This window comes from Hippocampus zosterae, chromosome 6, assembly GCF_025434085.1.
Source record: "Hippocampus zosterae strain Florida chromosome 6, ASM2543408v3, whole genome shotgun sequence".
Classification (NCBI taxonomy): domain Eukaryota; kingdom Metazoa; phylum Chordata; class Actinopteri; order Syngnathiformes; family Syngnathidae; genus Hippocampus; species Hippocampus zosterae.
Genome location: NC_067456.1, coordinates 22,987,613 through 23,007,433, shown reverse-complemented (window position 1 = coordinate 23,007,433; position 19,821 = coordinate 22,987,613). Strand labels below are relative to the sequence as shown.

Below are 19,821 nucleotides of genomic sequence, written 5' to 3'. Positions count from 1 at the left end.
GTCATGTCCTCAAATTTCTTTAGACCTGAAAAACCCGAGTGTGTTTCAGGTGACATGACTTTTGTCTTAACCTAACTCTGGAGAGCCTGTGTTCGAATGTCCCCATATTGCTGTTCCACAGAACTGAACAGTGTTAACTTTCTATAGTGTGGTATATTCATCCCAAACTCTCCCGTGAGCAATGTTCAATGATAATTAATATTTATTCATTTCTTAACTGGTCAGAATGAAGAATGCTGAATATTTTGACACCGTAATGTTATGTTGCAGACACAAAGTGACCTGACTGAACCCTCTGGAGACCATGAATGGAGTGAGAGATCCACTTCATTCTTACAACAGGTTACTACTTCTTATCATGATATACTAGGTTTGAGTTTTCAGCTTTCTTTGACAAACACAGGAGAAGTTATAAGTCAGAAACATAGACTCTCCATGATTTCAGTCGTCATGTCCTCATATTTCTTCAGACCTGAAAAACCTGAGTGTGTTTCAGGTGACATGACTTTTGTCTTAACCTAACTCTGGAGAGCCTGTGTTCGAATGTCCCCATATTGCTGTTCCACAGAACTGAACAGTGTTAACTTTCTATAGTGTGGTATATTCATCCCAAACTCTCCCGTGAGCAATGTTCAATGATAATTAATATTTATTCATTTCTTAACTGGTCAAAATGAAGAATGCTGAATATTTTGACACCGTAATGTTATGTTGCAGACACCAAGTGACCTGACTGAACCCTCTGGAGACCATGAGTGGAATGATAGATACACTTCATCCTTACAACAGGTTACTACTTCTTGTCATGATATACTAGGTTTGAGTTTTCAGCTTTCTTTGACAAACACAGGAGAAGTTATAAATCAGAAACATGGACTCTCCATGATTTCAGTCGTCATGTCCTCATATTTCTTCAGACCTGAAAAACCTGAGTGTGTTTCAGGTGACATGACTTTTGTCTTAACCTAACTCTGGAGAGCCTGTGTTCGAATGTCCCCATATTGCTGTTCCACAGAACTGAACAGTGTTAACTTTCTATAGTGTGGTATATTCATCCCAAACTCTCCCGTGAGCAATGTTCAATGATAATTAATATTTATTCATTTCTTAACTGGTCAAAATGAAGAATGCTGAATATTTTGACACCGTAATGTTATGTTGCAGACACCAAGTGACCTGACTGAACCCTCTGGAGACCATGAGTGGAATGATAGATACACTTCATCCTTACAACAGGTTACTACTTCTTGTCATGATATACTAGGTTTGAGTTTTCAGCTTTCTTTGACAAACACAGGAGAAGTTATAAATCAGAAACATGGACTCTCCATGATTTCAGTCGTCATGTCCTCATATTTCTTTAGACCTGAAAAACCTGAGTGTGTTTCAGGTGTCATGACTTTTGTCTTAACCTAACTCTGGAGAGCCTGTGTTCGAATGTCCCCATATTGCTGTTACTCAGAGCTGAACAGTGTTAACTTACTATAGTGTGGTACATTATTCTCAAACTCTCCTGTGGGCAATGTTCAATGAGAAATAATGTTTATTCATTTCTTAACTGGTCAGAATGAAGAATGCTGAAACTTTTGACACCGTAATGTTATGTTGCAGACATCAAGTGACAGGTACCTGACTGAACCCTCTGGAAACCAAGAATGGAGTGAGAGATCCACTTCATCCTTACAACAGGTTACTACTTCTTATCATGATATACTCGGTTTGAGTTTTCAGCTTTCTTTGACAAACACAGGAGAAGTTATAAGTCAGAAACATAGACTCTCCATGATTTCAGTCGTCATGTCCTCATATTTCTTCAGACCTGAAAAACCTGAGTGTGTTTCAGGTGACATGACTTTTGTCTTAACCTAACTCTGGAGAGCCTGTGTTCGAATGTCCCCATATTGCTGTTCCACAGAACTGAACAGTGTTAACTTTCTATAGTGTGGTATATTCATCCCAAACTCTCCCGTGAGCAATGTTCAATGATAATTAATATTTATTCATTTCTTAACTGGTCAGAATGAAGAATGCTGAATATGTTGACACCGTAATGTTATGTTGCAGACACCAAGTGACCTGACTGAACCCTCTGGAGACCATGAATGGAGTGAGAGATCCACTTCATTCTTACAACAGGTTACTACTTCTTATCATGATATACTAGGTTTGAGTTTTCAGCTTTCTTTGACAAACACAGGAGAAGTTATAAGTCAGAAACATAGACTCTCCATGATTTCAGTCGTCATGTCCTCATATTTCTTCAGACCTGAAAAACCTGAGTGTGTTTCAGGTGACATGACTTTTGTCTTAACCTAACTCTGGAGAGCCTGTGTTCGAATGTCCCCATATTGCTGTTCCACAGAACTGAACAGTGTTAACTTTCTATAGTGTGGTATATTCATCCCAAACTCTCCCATGAGCAATGTTCAATGATAATTAATATTTATTCATTTCTTAACTGGTCAAAATGAAGAATGCTGAATATTTTGACACCGTAATGTTATGTTGCAGACACCTAGTGACCTGACTGAACCCTCTGGAGACCATGAATGGAATGATAGATACACTTCATCCTTACAACAGGTTACTACTTCTTGTCATGATATACTAGGTTTGAGTTTTCAGCTTTCTTTGACAAACACAGAAGAAGTTATAAATCAGAAACATGGACTCTCCATGATTTCAGTCGTCATGTCCTCATATTTCTTTAGACCTGAAAAACCGGAGTGTGTTTCAGGTGATATGATTTTTGTCTGGACATAACTCTGGAGAGCCTGTGTTCGAATGTCCCCATATTGCTGTTACACAGAGCTGAACAGTGTTAACTTTCTATAGTGTCTTATATTAATCCCAAACCCTCCTGTGAGCGATGTTCAATGAATAACAATGTTTATTCATTTATTAACTAATCAGGATGAATAAATTTGAATATTTCTGACACTGCACTGTTGCTATGTTGCAGACACCAAGTGTTCCGATCCTGATGAAACCTTTTGAAGATCAAGAAAGGAGTGGAAGATCCACTTCTTCCTTACAACAGGTTACTACGTCTTATCATTATATACTAGGTTTGAGTTTTCAGCTTTCTTTGACAAACACAGGAGAAGTTATAAATCAGAAACATGGACTCTCCATGATTTCAGTCGTCATGTCCTCATATTTCTTCAGACCTGAAAAACCTGAGTGTGTTTCAGGTGACATGACTTTTGTCTTAACCTAACTCTGGAGAGCCTGTGTTCGAATGTCCCCATATTGCTGTTCCACAGAACTGAACAGTGTTAACTTTCTATAGTGTGGTATATTCATCCCAAACTCTCCCCTGAGCAATGTTCAATGATAATTAATGTTTATTCATTTCTTAACTGGTCAGAATGAAGAATGCTGAATATTTTGACACCGTAATGTTATGTTCCAGACACCAAATGACCTGACTGAACCCTCTGGAGACCATGAATGGAATGAGAGATAAATTCTCAAAATTCTCAAATTTTCAAAATTCTCATTATTTCCTGGAATATCTTATTTTGATTATTTTATTTTTCCATTTTTAATAAATAATGCCTTCTTTTACAGGTGGGAATAAGAGACGCACGTGGACAGATTATGAAGTGAAGGCTGTTGAGCGACATATGTTTGATTTCATAACAAGCCATAAAGTTTCAGGTAAAACGAGCTGTGAGTCCTGTCTCCACGCAGAGCCAGCAGCTCTGAACGACAGAGGCTGGGTGTCCATCAAAAACTACATCCACAACAGGATATAACTGCATTAAAAAGGGAAATGAATGGCTAGTCCATTGAAATGCGAGCACGTCTGGGTACATTTCAGTTCAAGTTAACTAAAGCAATAGCAATGGTGCATTTAGGGTGGGATGGTCAATTATGGATTTCATATTTGTTGTTGGATACTGTGTTTCACGTTTGTTGTTTCATGATCTTCAAGAGCAATTTGGAAAATCCTTGAAGATGTATGAACATGTAAATTATACTGTATATCAGGCATGTCCCGATCTGGGCCTGGAGGGCCACTGTCGTGCCTGTTTTCCAGCTCTCCCGGCTGCATCACACCTGTTTCAGATGATCAGTTCATCAGTCAGCTCTGATGCAGCATTAGAACATCCTGGGAGAGCTGGAAAACAAAAAGACAGCGGCCCTTGAGGACCGACCTTGGACACTCCTGCTGTATATAAACGTACGTACGATATACAAACTTCTCACAAAAGATAGGCTTATTAGGTTTGAGGTGATATTTTGGAAAAACCCTAAAACATTTGAATTCATCCTATTTCAAGAATTTCAATACTTTTTGAAAAGTTGCTTTTGTCTAACGGTAGCTAAAGAAGTTGCTACACACATGGCACAATATATGGCCAGATTCATTAAAAATTCTTCATCGCAGTATTCACATTTTGACATAATCTTCTTCAGTTCAAACAACCCTCATCTATTGCAGTGCCTTGTGTCATGGAGAGGAGGTGGCATGTTTTCTGTGTTCATAATTTCATATTGTCAGCAATTAAAAAATAAGAAAGTAGACTGACCACATATTTAACCGTCTCTTCTTCTTCACAGCTTATTTTACTATCTTGTATTATTAATGTGAATATTTGAGGGATGACGGGTATAACGACTGTTTGGCACATTCGCCTCACAGTTCAGCAATTGATATTTGAATGTTTGAATCTGGGCATCCTTCCTTTGTAGAGTTCTCCCCATGCCCGAGCATGACAATTGGACACATGTGCCTAACATATACTGTTGGTATGTAACATGAGTCAATTTAAAAATACACACTTTACTCTTAGCTGGTCTTCATAAGTCATATATACTTGAAAATGATGTGTATCCAGGGGCCTCAAAATTCACAAAAACATGAAATGGTAGTGTGTTTGAGGTGACTGTCTCCATAATACACAAAAACCTGTCAATGTCCTCATATGTAGTAGTTTTGTCATAAATCAAAAAAAAATTACGTCCTAGCCAAAATCTGAGTAGATGGCTGTCTTCCTGATTTTTTTTCATGGTTACCATATTTTTTTGGAGCCTGTAGGACCACGGGAAAGGCATGTACCCATATGTCGGGTGAACAAACGGACGTCCTGAAAATGCACCAAAACACGTATGTGTGTGTGTGTGTGTGTGTGTGTGCGTGCGTGAAGTGTTCACATTTCAGGGTTAAATTTTGGGGAGTTGATTTTAACAAACTACGGTAAGTGTAAGTTTAACATTTTCAGAGTTGTCCAGAATAGGTGTTGTTTCACAGAGTTGGTCACATAGTGTTAGTGTTAACCCTGCAAAAGTTTTTGAGAGAGATGCGTCAGCGCTATTCTCCTCCTCCTATATTTTAACACGGTAACTAAAATTAAAATCAAATTAAAGAAAATAATTAATAATTGATGTAGTCAAGTGATGCTGTGAATTGCAGTATGTACAATGAGAAGAATATATCCCGGTAGCCACGCTTGTTTCCTAAGTTTCCTTGTTCGATTTCAATGACAGGGGTACCCAAGTCCTGTCCTCGAGAGCCCCTATGCAGCCTGTTTTAGATGTCTCCCTCCTCCAACAGAAATGATTCAAAGAAAAAAATATCAGGATGATGAACAGGCTTCAGCAAACCTTGCTGATGAGCTGATCATTTGAATCTGGTGTGTTGGAGATAAAGTTAAAGTCCCCAAAAATAAGAGGCCCAATCCCAATACGTGCACTACAAACTTTGGTTCTTGTTGAAGTGTGCACGTAGCAGAAATGAATGTAGTGTTTCAGAGTGCAGGTTACAACTGCACATGAAAATTGCAGAATTGGGCCAGTGCGTATTAACGTCATAGACTTGCGTCACTGAGTCATCAAACATGGCGGCACCAGTTGTTTTTTCTCACCAAATTTTGCTGCATAAAATGATATTAAAACTCAAAGAAAGTAAAAACAAAGTAAATGCGCAAGAGTTCACTAAGTACGACAACTACACTAGATCGAAATACAATACAATACAATACAGTACAATACAATACATGCTGATTTATATAGCGCTTTCACAACAGCAGCAGCTGTAACAAAGCGCTTGACAAAACAGTTAACAAAGTAAAATAATAAACACAACACATAACATAAAACACGGACAGTCGTGCAGTCCTAACCACTTTTCCGTCACATGCTTTGTTGTTTGAAGCAGTTTGAGAGAAAAGAGGAGAGAATCAAAGTTTCCTTTAACCAGAGACGTCATGCTCAAAATGTGCACACGTCGGCTACAAGCTAAGTTTCAAAGTCAACAAGAAGCTGTAGCATCCATTGACGAAAAATGAGATTGGTTCACTTCTCCTGTCCACACACACACACACACACACACACACACACACACACACACACACACACACACACACACACAGACACAGACACAGACACGCACACACACAATCACTGAAATTGCACATACATTTTTACAATGATAAAATATTTACAAATTGAGTATTTTCACACGTACAGGAATTTCAATAAAGGTCGCCTGTTTTCTCACACACACACACACACACGCACACGCACACGCACACACACACACACGCACACACACGCACACACACACACACACACACACACATTCATTGAAATAATTAATTTATCTACTGTAGCAGAGAGTTGTGCATAATCACACACTCGTGTGTGAGTACAAGACTGGTACTCGTAAGAGGGAGCATATAACTCCTACTTTGGCATCCCTTCACTGGCTCCCCATTCATTTTAGAATTATTTTTAAGATCCTCCTCTTTGTTTTCAAATCTCTGAATAATCTCGCGCCACCTTACCTCTCTGAGCTCATACGCCCCTACACCCCTGCCCGGCGCCTCAGGTCTGTGGACCAGTCTTTGCTAGACGTACCAAGAACTAAACTGAGGCTCAGAGGGGATCGAGCCTTTTCTGTTGCTGGTCCATCTCTCTGGAATGACCTCCCACTGAACATTCGGCAAGCCTCCTCGCTGCCCATCTTTAAAGCCCTCCTCAAAACTCACTTGTATTCTTTGGCGTTTGACTCAGCATGACTTAGATTTGCTATTGGTTTTATTGCTTGGTGCTTTCTACCGCCTTATTACTTATTACTTATTACTGATTCGTCTTACTGTTTATTGTATATGTTAAATCACTCCATGTACAGCACTTTGTATGCAGCGATGGCTGTTTGAAAGTGCTCTATAAATACTGTTGACTTAATACGTTGACAAATAAATGCTGTTTTAATGTGCATAATTGACACAATAATTTGAAAATTCTGTAATTGAAAGTGGAAAAAAAAGATTCTGAACATTTTTGTTCTGAGAAGCAATTCGTACATTTTGAAAAATAACTGTCAAGAATACTTTTTTTTTTAATCCAGAGAGCAAAATTCCAAAAGAAAGTGGGGTAGCTATTTACCATTATTTATCAAATCTAACTAAATTGATAGATTTCAAAAAACAGTTTTGCATTGCTGTTTTTGACATAAAATATGTATACTACCCATCAAAAACACCCAATGAAATGCAAAACCGCTAACAGGCCGGCGTTTATGTGGCAAAGTGCAGAACTGCCAAATGTTACAGAATAACTGAGTGAACACAAACTTGTACGACTGTTACATGCCGAGATTGTTCCAAATATTGAAAATAACCACATGAGTGGTGGCTGCCACCAGGACTCCAATTCCTCTGTGTGCGTGTCCCTCCTAACCAGGCAGGTAAGAGAGCCTCTCTGAGCCAGAAGAAGATGGCAGACAGTGCGCCAGTATGTGTGGCGATGCTACTTCAACTTTATGTTCTATTCACAGTGCTTGGTGCTGTTCTAACTGGGTCTCTACTGGTTCATGATCTACAATCATTGTTGTTGTTTTTTCAATGATATGTCGCAGGTTCGGCTGCAATTGAGCATGGAAGTGGTGAGAAGACGTTGCTTCTGTTTCTCACAGATAGGCCGGCTGACCCCACAGATGCTCCCTTCACGGAAGGGAGCAGACGGCACTGCGCCAAATGCAGCGGTCAGCTGGTGAAGCTGGAGGGAGCACTTAATTCCTACTTTGGCACCCCTTCACTGGCTCCTTTTTAAGATCCTTTTATTTGTTTTCAAATCTTTAAATGGCCTCGCCTCACCTTACTTCTCTGAGCTCTGCACGGCAATGAGACGTTATGCATACCTGGTGGGACACACACACACAATAACGACCCAACTTCACCGTCTTCTCCTCCCAGTGATGGCCCAATTGAACTGAAGTTGCTAGCCTTGAAGTGGACATAGTGGTGAGTAGACAACCTTTCCCATTCTTCCTCCCTCTCTTTGTTACTGTTTTTCATGTTCTTTGAATGGACTGTTAAGTCAATTTCGTTGCTCAGTACTTCTGTTCGTGTGCCCTACCCACTCTTGAGGACTTGCACACTGCAAGAATCAAGACAAGGGCACGGAAAATCCTCCTGGATCCCCCGCACCCTGCCCACCACCTTTTCCAGCCACTCCCCTCAGGCAGACGCTACAGATCCATGCGCACCAAATCCAGTAGACACTTAAACAGCTTCTTCCCTCTAGCCATTAACTCCTTAAACAGTCACTGACATAGTCACTCTTCTTGCACCACAAAATGGTACTACAAAACTACTGGTTACTCTAAAATGGTTCAATGATTTTGTTGTTTACGATGATACTAGTGCAGCGTGTTATACCGGAGACAAATTCCTTGTGTGTTCTACATACTTGGCCAATAAAGATGATTCTGATTCTGATTCTGATTCTGATGACAATAAAGATCCATCCCATTCCAGATTGAAAAATTAGTCTGATCTTGTCGGTTTAATTGAAATAAATTAAGTCATAATCACACAGAAGTTTCCACTTCATGCTCTCATTTCACAGTCAAAATCATTGTACAATCAGATACATTCATATCCCATTAATCTCAGTTGGTGGTTTCAGGGTCAAGAATTGCCAAAACCTTATTTCTGCTTGGCCTATTTGGTACTTCACCGGGAAATGCCATGGGAACAATGACAGGTGCTCCCTGTGTTTGAAGAAGCATGACCCCGTGCTGATGACAATGTGTGAGAATAAGTGACTGGCGCTCCAGCATAAAGCACTTTGAGTTCCGCACCTTGATGTATCCGTGGTGACATGTGTTTCCTTTAAAAAGCAATCCAAAATACAAAATATTGACAATTGACCACTGAACAGATGGCCATTCGATAGCAAAAAGTCTGGTTGAGTGACTGCTCCAACCCCCTGAGACATTTTCACATTTACAAATACAGTACTGGAGATAATAATTCACTTTCACCACTGACTTATAATTTCAAGTTCAACAAGTCAGCCAGTCTTTAACAATAAAGAATCAAAGCCTTTGTGGAAGGACCTGAAATCCACAATATCTGGACTACACAATGCTGGTTGTCAAAAAAGAAGTTGTATTAGGTCATCTACATTGTAGAAATTGTACATCAGACAGGGATTGTAAAGCAGAGGTATAATCCTGCAGAAAAAGTCTGCACAGATATAGTATAGGTGAGGAATTGAAAGGGAATCCTGCGTTCAAACTGTATCATTCATCTTCTTCCACTTAAAGCCTGATTTCTATTCAAGAATTAGGAAACATTCCTTAAAGAACCACTTGTGGCATTTCCCAAAGGTTAGTCCTGGCTCAAGGGACAAATATCTCAATTTTTGAAATAGGTGACACATATCTCCAAGACTAAAAGCTTTTCTTGTATGTGCAATATTTGTGCCTACACGTGTCTGAGTTTATGTCTGTAAAATTGTAGCACGCCTTCCTAAATTCAGGGTTGAACCTTATGCGATTTTAACTGTATGTCTAAATTCTAGTTTTGAATTGTGAGTCGCTGATGGTGCAGCGGTACACTCACTTGACTTGTGTGCAGGCAGTGTGGGATCAGTTCCGACCAAGTGACGATGTGGATGTGCGATTGAATGGTTGTTCATCTCTATATATGCCCTGTAACTAACTGGCAATCAGTTCAGGGTGTAGTTCCCCGTTCACTCGTAAACTGGGATAAGCTCCAGCACCCTCTATGACCCTGTTCAGGTGGTGTTGAAAATGGATGGATGGTTTGAATTCAAGGGTTCCATCATACCTCAAAGATTTTTGAATCAAGAATCTTGGAAATACATTCATACCAGATAAAGTATATGCACCTATATATACACAGTGAAAAGGGACATCATAAGACATTAGAACACTGGTGTCAAACTCAAGGCCCAGGGGACATATCTGGCCCGCAGCATCATTTTATGTGGCCCGCGAAAGCAAATCACCCAGGTAAACTTCCATGACGCTTGTTAAATGTGAACCAAAATTTCAAGTTGCCATATGTAATAAATAGGCATTGTTCGCGATTACAAGCATGATTTCAGAAACTTGAACAACAGGGGAACAAACTACTCTCCTTCACTTTTGATTTTGAAATCTAATAATTGTGTACTTTACTTTACAGTACATGGAATAATACGAGGAAGTGATTCAACATTTCTACGGTTTCACAGTCATAATGGCCCTCTGAGGGAAACTGTGACGACAATGTGGCCCGCGACCAAAATGAGTTTGACACCCCTGCATTAGATCATTGAAAAAGTAAAAGCGAGAGAGAAAACTCCAGGACAGTCACGGTGAATTTCAAAATGTCTGTAATTTTTCTGATATCAAGGTACAATAACTACTACCCATCAAACTTTTGACATCAAAACTTCCACGAGATTCACACACCTTTGTCAAATGAAAACAGCTGTTAATATATGATACAAATATCATCTAAGTAAAGTGAGTTGGTTAATCTACAAAAGAAGCTTCTTGGGTATTTCATTAATGTCCCCGTAAAGCAAAATTAAATGTTTTTCTAAATTTGACACACGACTGAGAAGAGTGTAGTCAACAACCCTGTCAGATTTGAATAATTCTCCAACTCTGAGGTAACTGCTGTGAGGAAATCAATTTCTTCATTTTTGACTGCCCTCAATCACCCTTGGTAGTTGGGTTGCCCCGGATAAAACTACATAACACTGCTATTGATTGGACCACTCCTAAGCGTACTGCATGGACTGTTTTTTGTTTTTTTTGTTTTTTTATCACAAGAACTTTTTGCAGACTGATGTCATGGAACCAGATGAACGGCTTTGGGCAAGTTTCCTGTCAGGATCGCGCCATGACCTTTTCCTCCCCACCAGCCGTAGGATTGTGACATCCATCTCCTGCAAGGGTTCACTCTCTCTATAGGAAGAGTCTACAAAATTTTATTAAAGGAGAGGAAGGCAATAGAGAAGTATGTCTCAGAATCTCTGGCTGCAGGTATCATTTGGTCTTGGTAGTGAAAATGTCCTTAGAAGAATGCCGCCAACTACTGGGGGTACCAGAACAACCGTTTGTGGTGGAGACAAACCACAAGAACCTTGAGTACCTCAAAACTGCCAATAGTCTAAACCCAAGACGAGCTAGGCTCTCTTCTTGGGACGTTTTCATTTAATCATATCTAACATCCCCGGGTCAAAAAACCCCACCAAGATTGACACCCTGCCCCAACAGTTTCCATCAATAAACCCAGAGGGACCTCAAGCCCATCCTTCCACCACCTTGTTGCATGGCCTCCATGGAAATGGAGACTGAGTCATTTGTCAAGAAAACACAAGGGACCACCCAGTGGTGACTCTCAGAGAAATCTTTTTGTCCCGGATTCTGGTTACTCACAGATTCTGTAGTGGGCTCACACTTACCTTCTGACCTGCCACCCTGGGATCAAAAGAATCTAAGACATCCCGTGTGAACGTGTCTGGTTGCCAGCAATGGAGACACTCGGTATGTGCATAAAACAAAGCATCAAGTCAGCTCAGCTGTGATTTCCTCTGCCCATTACCCATTCACAGCTGCCCTTGGTCCCACAAAGCATCTGGATTTCAAAACTGGCCATCCTCCAGCCAAAGGTAATACAGTCATATTCACTATAGTTAATTCATTTTCCAATGCCGCACAATTTATCGCGCTCGCAATTTCCACTGATTTTAAACCATCATCTTTCACCAAAAAAATAGTCAGCGGAATGCAGCATCAGCATTACCCCATTCACAAAGCTATCTTTGTTAGCACAAGTGATCATTTTAAAACTTCTGGGAGCTTGGGGGTTCACTTCTGATAACCAGATTAATTGACACATTCTATACATTTAAATAAACAATAGTACATATTCATCTTGAGTTATACAGATTGTTATATGCTTGCCAAGTACCATTTGGGTGCCGGGTACCCCGAGCGATTTTTAAAAATCCAGTTTTCCACAGAACTAATCGCTGATTGGGAAGTCATATTGATATGCACGCTGTTGCTTGTAATTACTTTATTTTTACTATACAGTAACACTTGTAGCCAATGTGGTTCCCGTGGGCACGTTGTCGCCGGAGGAAAGAAATATATTCAGTCTATGTACATACACAGTGTTGAATTTGGAAGTGCCGAAGCTCAAGTGAGAGTGAGTGGGCACATTGGTAGGTAGACGAAAGATTTAGTAGAGGGTCCATGTGAGATTTCTGTTAATTTTAAAAGCATAACAGTTGTCATTTTCAATATGTACACTTTTGCTTTTCAAGGTGAAAAAAATGAATTCCTCTGTGGTTGTTTCTTATTGATTGCTTTAGGCAATTTATTCTTGCCGCAAGCATAAAATCGATCTGTGAGTTTTTTAATTTAATTTGAAATATGAGGAAAACCTGAATAAATAGAATTTATTTTTGACACACTCCACGTTTGTGCAATGATTATTGAAAAAGTAATATATAGGAGATCTGCAAAGACTTCAAGACTTTATTATGTTATTGCTAATGATAGCAGGTTGTTTAACTTCTTCTCGGCGTGGAAAAGATTTGAGCTCCTGTCGTGTCTTGTTTGTTCCATTGCCCCCAGCCGTGGACTGTGTACTCTTTGAAACTGTGTGTCTGTCTTTGCAAGAAATAATGAAAAGCATTATAAGAAAGAGTGTGTTACAACACCAGCAGGGAAATGTGAACTCTGGAAGTGAGCACAGACAGGCAGAATGTTTTCTGCACTTGTAAAACACCACATGAAAAGCATCACTCTGTCTTTTTTGAGAATCTATTATTTTTTCCTCAGATCCACAAGTTTTCCAGCCATGAGCATTTGTATGAATCATGGGTTAAATCGTGTTCCTAAATGTTGAATGCAAAATTAGCCGCTAGTAAATCCATCCACGTATCCATTTTCTGATCCTCTTATCCTCACGAGGACCGCGGGCGTGCTGGAGCCCATCCCAACAGTCTTCAGGCAGAAGTCGGGGTACACCCTGAATTGGTTGTGCCAGCCAATCGCTGGGCACAAACAGACAAACAACCATTCGCGCTCACAATCATAACTCGGGACAATTTAAAGCGTTCAATCAACCTACTGTGCATGTTTTCAAATGTGGGAGGGTTTAAACCGGTGTACCCGGAGATAACCCACACAGGCACAGGGAGATCATACAAACTCCACATAGGAAGGCGAGGGCCGGATTCGAACCCACGACCTCTGCACTGTGAGGTCGACACGTGAACTACTGGTTCCCCGGGCCACCCTCTCTATCTATCTATCTATCTATCTATCTATCTATCTATCTATCTATCTATCTATCTATCTATCTATCTATCTATCTATCTATCTATCTATCTATCTATCTATCTATCTATCTATCTATCTATCTATCTATCTATCTATCTATCTATCTATCTATCTATCTTTCTCTCTCTCTCTCTCTATTTATATATGCATCCATCCATCCATTTTCTGAACCGCTTAATCCTCACTAGGGTCGCGGGGGGTGCTGGAGCCTATCCCAGCCGTCTTCGGGCAGTAGGCGGGGGACATCCTGGATCAGTTGCCAGCCAATCGCAGGGCACACAGAGACAAACAACCATCCACGCTCACACTCACACCTAGGGACAATTTAGAGTGTTCAATCAGCCTGCCACGCATGTTTTTGGAATGTGGGAGGAAAGCACAGCACCCGGAGAAGACCCACGCACGGGGAGAACATGCAAACTCCACACAACTTCTGCACTGTGAAGCCGACGTGCTAACCACTGGACTACCGGGCCGCCTATATATATATACGAGCTGGTTCGCCGCCCTCCGGGCGGCTCATCAGCTAGTTCCTGCGGAAGGCTGGTAACGTGGGCCTTCGGCCCACAAAAGTGTTGTTGCTTGGTTCAACTTTTTGTTCATCTTCATTGCTTATCGCGAAAATAAAGAGATGTTTAGCTCTACTAAATAACTAACAATTTCATTGCAATGCTTGTGGGTAGACAACATTTTTTCGCTAAGATGCCCGCGCGGTCGTAGTGAGCCACTGCCTGAGCGGCGTGGTGGCGGCACGGTGAAGTAGGTACGTTTTGAAAAGGGACAAACGGAAGGACAGACCGCGTGCGGGACGACGCGCAATATATATATATATATATATATATATTCATTCATTCATTCATCTTCCTAACCGCTTGATCCTCACTAGGGTCGCGGGGGGTGCTGGAGCCTATACCAGCTGTCTTCGGGCAGTAGGCGGGGGACACCCTGAATCCGTTGCCAGCCAATCGCAGGTCACACATAGACGAACAACCATTCGCACTCACACTCACACCTAGGAACAATTTAGAGTGTTCAATCAGCCTGCCATGCATATTTTTGGAATGTGGGAGGAAACCGGAGCACCCGGAGAAAACTCACACAGGCCCGGGGAGAACATGCAAACTCCACACAGGGAGGCCGGAGCTGGAATCGAACCCGGTACCTCTGCACGGTGAAGCCGACGTGCTAACCACTGGACTACCGGGCTGCCCTACACACACAAAATGAAATGAAGCATTTCCTGCATTTTATAGAAAAAATTTAATTCCTCGTCTCACCCCTCCCTCGGGTGGTGTCCGTCCCTCATTCAGCTCGGGTCCTCTACCAGAGGCCAGGAAGCTTGAGGGTTCTGCGCAGTATCCTTGCAGTTCCCAGCACTGCACATTTCTGGACTGAGATGTCCGATGTTGTTCCCGGGATCTGTTGCAACCACTCATCTAGTTTGGGGGTCACTGCCCCGAGTGCTCCGACCACCACAGGCACGACTGTCACCTTTACCTTCCAGGCTCTCTCCAGCTCCTCTCTGAGCCCTTGGTATTTCTCAAGTTTCTCGTGTTCCTTCTTTCTGATGTTTCTATCACTTGGGACCGCTACATCCACTCCACCGGCATTCCTCTGCCCTTTATCTATGATCACGATATCTGGTTGGTTCGCCATTACCATCTTGTCAGTCTGGATCTGGAAGTCCGACAGGATCTTCGCTATGTCATTCTCCACCACCTTCGGTGGTGTTTCTGTAGGGTGTAAGATGCTGGTTTTCCCTGCCAGCATCTGGCAGATGAAAGATGCTGGCAGGGAAAACCAGCATCTTACACCCTGCAGTTATGTGTTGGATCGTCTCAGGTGCCTCTTTGCACAACCTACACCTTGGGTCTTGTCTGGTGTGGTATATCTGGGCCTCAATGGCTCTGGTGCTCAGGGCCTGCTCCTGAGCAGCCAGGATGAGTGCCTCTGTGCTGTCCTTCAGGCCAGCCATCTCTAGCCACTGATAGGACTTCTTGAGATCGGCCACTTCAGTTATGGTCCGGCAGTACATCCCGTGTAGGGGCTTGTCCTCCCATGATGGTCCCTCTTCCAGCGCCTCATCTTCTGTTCCCCATTGTCTGAGACATTCTCTGAGTACGTCATCCATTGGTGCCTTCTCCTTGATGTATTCATGGAGCTTGGATGTTTCATCCTGGACAGTAGCTCTCCTTCCTTTCGGCTTGCGTACAGTCTCAGGGTGCTGGATTTGGGATGGAACCCTCCATGCATGGTTAGGAGCTTTCGGGTCTTAACGTCCGTGGTCTGAATCTCTTCCTTTGGCCACCTTATTATTCCTGCAGGGTATCTGATCACTGGCAGGGCATAGCTGTTTATTGCCCGGGTCTTATTCTTGCCATTGAGCTGGCTTCTTAGGACTTGCCTCACTCGCTGGAGGTATTTGGCCGTAGCCGCTTTCCTTGTTGCCAGTTTGAGGTTGCCATTGGCTTGTGGTATACAGAGATACTTGTAGCTGTCCTCAATATCTGCAATTGTTCCTTCAGGGAGTGAGACCCCTTCAGTGTGGACTACCTTTCCTCTCTTAGTCACCATCCGACTACATTTCTCAAGCCCGAATGACATCCCGATGTTGCTGCTGTAGATCCTGGTTGTGTGGATCGGGGAATCTATGTCCCTTTCGCTCTTAGCATACGGCTTTATGTCATCCATGTAGAGGAGGTGACTTATTGTAGCTCCATTTCTGAGGCGGTATCCATAGCCTATCTTGGTGATTACTTGTCTTAGAGGGTTCAGTCCTATGCAGAACAGCAGTGGGGAGAGTGCATCACCTTGGGAGATGCCACATTTGATGGACACTTGGGTAAGTGGCTTGCCATTGGCTTCAAGTGGCAACGAAGGCTCTTAGGGTCCTGTTCACCTTATACAACTCCAAGCATTTAGTGATCCATGTATGTGGCATCAAGTCATAGGCTTTCTTGTAGTCAATCCAGGCTGTGCACAGGTTGGTACATCGGGACCTGCAGTCCTGTGCGACTGTTCTGTCAACCAGGAGCTGATGTTTGGCTCCTCTGGTATATCTACCAATGCCCTTCTGTGCTTCGCTCATGTATTGATCCATGTGTCCACTTATCTTAGGCGCAATGATGCCTGACATGAGCTTCCATGTTGTGGAGAGACAGGTTATTGGCCGATAGTTGGATGGGACTGCACCCTTTGAGGGATCCTTCATGATCAGGATTGTTCGCCTTTCGGTTAGCCATCCTGGGTGAATCCCATCCCTCAGCAGCTGGTTCATTTGTGCTGCTCGGTTGTTAGGACCCTGCCACTGAGCGTACACTTTCGCAGGTTGTGTTGCGAACAGCCTGTTTATTAATCTGGCCTCATTCTCTTTCGTGTACCGCTTTAGGCGGCGGTATGAGGCTTGGAGCCTTTGTTTGGCAGTTTCGAGTGCTCCAGGTATGGTCATCTGGATGTAAATCTCGGGTATCGGCCTTTTCATCACACCTCTCTTGGCCTCCGTCAATTGACTCACATCTTTCCGAGCCGCCTTGATCTTAGCCTCCAACCGTCTTTTCCATGGTGGGTAACGTATTTCATGGCTTCCATTGTTGCTCTTATAGCCAAGCATCTCAAGGATCACTGATGCTGAAGCGTATATCAGCTCATTGGTTTCCGCGATCGTTACGGTAGGGATCGCCCTCAATGCTGCATTCACACTTTCCATGAGACTTTCAGGTGGTACTTCACATAGCCGATGTAATCGGTTTCTAGGTTGCCCAGCTTTCATTCTCGCCATGATCTTAGCTTTCAGGTCAGTTGCTACCTCACTCAGCATTTCATTCATTGGGGCTGGCCTCCCAATCTCATCATCTGCATTCATTGGAGCCATCCAGCTCATCCTTTGGACGAAGATGTAGTTCGGAAAGTGTTATAGTTTCATTTTGGCAGAGATAGTTTGGCTGCCCATATGTCACATGACATACTCCTGGAAATATTTACAAAATCACAACTTGTCCCCATTTTCACAAATATATTTATCATTCTTATATTTAATATTACAATACATCTTGATTTATATAGTGCTTTATAAAACGGTGCTATAGTGATGCCTTTCCACGATGTTGCATGACTTTATTTTGATTAGTTTTATGCAAGATGCTCATTGTCATTGGGGAAAAGGCATTGCCAGTGCGTGAGCATGCAAAGGACTGTGGTCTCTTCCCGTTAAATCCTGCACGCTAACTCAAGTGTGCTAGGCATGCTAAACTCATGAGGATGCATCTCCAGCTTGAGCCACATGAAAGAACAGTCTAGTGCAGTATGATAAGCGGCTTCAAATCAAGTGGATTGAAATACACAATGCGTCACATGGGTTAGTAATTTACTAACTAACGTAAAAACATGGATAAATATGGAAATTCAAAGGTCTTTCTTTTGTGGCTGCACCAGACTCCTTCAAAATCCGGCAGTGCCGATGATAAATAACATTCATGAGTTTTTGCTGCCATCTACCTGTCAATAATAACAATGGAGAGGAAAACCACGTACATGATGGCAAGACTTAACATTCAAAAGGTAAATTTTAATGTCCATAATTAAGCATCAACCTGTGGGGGAGTCACCCCCCCCCTCAATTTCAAGCGAGTTAAGTCATTACTTACTGTAGGTTAAGCAAGTCATAAGTCAAGCCACACAATCTTGCTCACTCAAAACAATTGGAGTTACTGTATAATGGGGGGAGGTCATTGATCATGATTCAAAAAATGACAATTAAACATAAATTGCAAAAAGGAATATACGAATTCTGAAATAAAATTTAGATGTCCTTATACGGTATTTTGAAAATGTGTTGTTGAGTGTTTCCTGTTACCACGAACACTGTTAATGTGATGACATGTTACGTGGAAGCGGATTTAGGACGCAGAAGCAGACATGGCAAGCAAGTTGAAAAGTACGTATTTATCTATGAAAATATAAAGTAACGACAGAGAGCAGTGCTGGATGCAGAAGACACAGAAAAGCAGGCACAGCTTGACGTACTGGCAACCTGTCAGTGAGTAATCTAAGTTTGTATACTGAGACATCAAGCCGACATGACAGAATAAAGATACAAAGCATAAAAGAGACACATCAACTGCATAGTAATAAAACAATAAGGAGGAACAAACAGCCACAAGGTTAGAAAGGGGGCACAGCACCACTCAGCTTGTGAGGCAACTCGGTGGAAATTCTAAATCTGTGTAAAAATCTGAATGCATAGGAACAAAAGATAAACAACAGTTTGACATGACAAAGACAAAATAAAGCAAGGGACTAACAACAAACTGACAAGACAACAAGGAACACCCGACAAGTGAGAGGGAGCTGATTGGGTCACACAAGGGGGGTGAACGAACACATGCTATAATAATAATAATAATAATAATAATAATAATAATAATAATAATAACAATAATGCATTTTAAAGCGCCTTTCATGCCACCCAATGACACTGCACGGACAATAAGAAAATACAATGTCAAGGTCAAGGTCATCTTTATTGTCAAATATGCTTACGTATGACATGTAGCATAGATTAAATTTCTTCCTCTCAATCCTCAGTGCAAATATGCATGCAAACATTCATGTAAAAATGATAAGAGAAATATTATATAAAAACAAGACATAAAATTACAAAAACATAGGAAATGGAAGAAGCATGTGTTGTAGGCAGGCCTGAACAGGTGTGTTTTTCGACGGGACTTGAAAGTGGAGAGAGGTGTGCACATGTACGCGTGGGTTATTAGACCTGACACTGACAAAGTACCAACAAAGATGAAATAAAGCAAGGAAAACATGCAAGACAAAAAGGAAAACCTGGACAAGATACTAAGTGGAAGAGGGAGCTGATTGGGTAACAAAAAATCATTCACAAAAACAAAATTTGGAATACGTATGTATTATTTTTATTGTTGGGTTAATATTTTGCTGGTAAGGTCTTGTCGTTGCACAAGTACGTTACTTCGGAAAAGTGGAGTCAAATTCATTTGAAATAGTGCTATCCTTTCCAGTGTTGGGACGGAAGCACCTATTCGTCTCCCCCTGACCTAAAGACATAATCCAACAAAGGGGAAGGAAAGGTAAACTAGAGGTTGTGAGAATGGACAAGTCTGTAGCAGCGGAACTACAAACGTTGAATTGAGACGTAGCCATTTTTACTGATTTCGCTCCTCCTTGTTACAGTGACG

At 41.8% G+C, this 19,821-nt stretch overlaps 1 long non-coding RNA gene across 1 annotated transcript; it reads left to right on the top strand.

The window, feature by feature from the left end:
- Positions 1 to 1,936: 1,936 nt before the first annotated feature.
- Positions 1,937 to 3,102, top strand: LOC127602348 (uncharacterized). The gene is made up of 3 exons (XR_007962770.1): positions 1,937 to 2,136; positions 2,512 to 2,583; positions 2,963 to 3,102. It is a non-coding gene; the product is annotated as an uncharacterized LOC127602348 (long non-coding RNA).
- The last annotated feature ends 16,719 nt before the right edge of the window (positions 3,103 to 19,821 follow it).